Raw genomic sequence first — 2,539 nt, 5'->3', positions numbered from 1 at the left:
CAATACTTAACCACCTTTTAAAGTAAGAAGGGCAAGAACTAGAAGTGTAGAACGGAGATTCGACAAAAACTCAAGTGGATCGTTCGTAGGAAATTGCGACAAGAAGAGGTGAACCACGTGCAGATTCGCAAATATCTCAAGGAAAATAATATTCAAAAATATAAATTTTTTTTTTTTTTGTGCAAGAGAAGGGCAAACCCCAATATTCAAAAATATACTTCGTACTCTGTTAATTCCCATAGAACATGACAAAAAGACATATTCAGGAATTAAACACGGAGAAAGTGAATTAAACTAACAAGCATCAGGATTCGTGATTCAAAACAGTACCACTCTCTCACTGAATCAAACATACTCTTAAAGATGAACTACCAAATTACAATAATACCCTTAATACCAACAATTTCAATAAATCACCCATAAATAAAAGAAAATGCTACGGCCTTTTTTGGTTCACCTTATTTTTACTAATCTGATCTAGTCTGGTCTGATCTGATCTGATCTGATTTGCCTGGTCTGATTTGATCTGATTGTCTTATTTGACCAAACTTTGACCTTAAGTGTACGATAATCTATAAGGAAAAAATATATCAAGTGGGATCTTGTTAGATTTGTAATAATGTGTAGTTTATTAATATGTAATTTTCAAAAAAAAATTCATTACGAAATTAAGAATATTTAGCGATAAAAAACCGCACATAAAACGATGTTCTGATCTGAACTTATTTTTTTTTTATCTGATCTGATCTGAACTTTTTTTTTTTTGAAATAAGTAAAAATAAGTTGAACTAAACAAGCCCTAAGTACACTAATATACTCCGCACAAAGTAGCTGTAGAAACTACATTTTTGATGATTTTGAGGTTTCAAATCTATGTAAATAATAAAATAATATCAATAGATATGTTTAGGATTTCGTAAAATATTGTATAATTATAGGCCAATTGACCAAATTGGTAAATAAAAAAGGCCTCGAGCGACAACTTGGTAAAAAAAATTACTGTGTAAATATTATTTTTCATTTAATTTTCCTACCCCTTGTTTCGGGGTTTTTTGCGAGATGTCCTACGGGAGAGTTACGCCACCAAGACTGACTCCTTGCTCGGCTGTACATTGCTGCAACAAACGGAAGCTCCGGCTATTCGGAGTTCCGCCTCCGACGATCAAGTTAGTACGTGTAAGGAGAGTAAAATGCGAAAAGTAGGTAAATTTTCTCGGATCCCGAGATCAGGTGGTTTTCCTGTTATAAGAGAATAGTAAATGATGTAATAAATGAACGTATCCCCAAAATGGGGTAAATGTCCCTATTTATAGGGTATTGGGAATAGTGCCCTTACGTAGGTCAACTGACCTAGATTTGGTGGGCTGCACCGTTTTACAGCGCCTTTGGAAATGGGACTTGAAGCCCGCCATTTCCTTTATTATCTGCTTGCCACGTGTCATATCCTGGTACGTCCCTTTTGGACTCTTCCTAGGGTGACACGTGTCACACTCTTATTGGTCCACGTTGCTTGAGTAAAATTACCCAAATCATTTTCCCCTCACAAGGGCGACGTGTCGCGCCATGTGGCGTCTGTGACATTTGTCACGCATGCAATGGTGACAAGTATTTAATTGTTCACCTTCTGGAGTAAATTTCGGAATCACCCCTAAAATTTTACCTTTCTATAAATAGTTTCTTACCCCCCCCCTCATTTTCACACATTTACGAAAAATCTTTGAGAGAGAATTTGAGTCTTGAGAGAAAAACCCTTGCCGCCTGCATCGCAGCCGTCTCCAGTTTTCAAACAAATCGACAGTACCTTCTTTTCAAAGGTAACCGCCTGCCTTTCTCTCTCTTTTCTCTTTATTTACCGCATGTGTTTGTTTTTCTTTGCTTTTGAAAATGGTTTCACAAACACACATGATAAGGCCTAGGATAGCGATCAGCCAATCACTTGGGACGGCTGACTCTAGGACTAGGAGTGCCGAATGCCCCCTCTTGGACTCCCCCATGTGAACATCCCCAAATCCAACCGTCTCTGTGTCTGTGCAAGACACTATGGTCAGAACGAAGAGAACAACTAGAAAGAAAAAAGAGGACGACTCCTATAGGGTGCCAGTTAATGAGGTCTTTGACCACTCGCCCAGCTCTACAAGTACACCAGGCGACTCCATTTTAAGAGAGTCGGGGGGGGGGGGGGTCGGGGAGTAGGACCTCTGGCTCTGTTCATGGGTCGCCCCATTCAAATGATAGGTTAGGCGGCTTTGAAGCTTGATCAGGGCCGTCTTCACCAAATGAGGAGACTGAAGGCTCTGAAGGAGAGTCTTCGCTGCCTACCGAGTCAAGAGCGGCTCCCTCCATGGAGAGGGGTAAAGGAAAGGCTTCTTCCTCTCACCAGGAGAAATTTGCGTCCTATTATCATCATATTACGGCTAGCAAACAAACGTCCATTCTCAAGAAGCTGGACGAGTTTAGAACCAACTATGTCATGGGGGCTGGATATGAAATCCACGTCCCTGACTTGGAAGACATCGTTGTTTCGCTGCCTGGGTCAAGC

The sequence above is a fragment of the Chenopodium quinoa genome, unplaced genomic scaffold (genome assembly GCF_001683475.1).
Source record: "Chenopodium quinoa cultivar QQ74 unplaced genomic scaffold, ASM168347v1, whole genome shotgun sequence".
In the NCBI taxonomy this organism is placed as follows: domain Eukaryota; kingdom Viridiplantae; phylum Streptophyta; class Magnoliopsida; order Caryophyllales; family Amaranthaceae; genus Chenopodium; species Chenopodium quinoa.
This window is presented reverse-complemented; position numbering follows the sequence as displayed.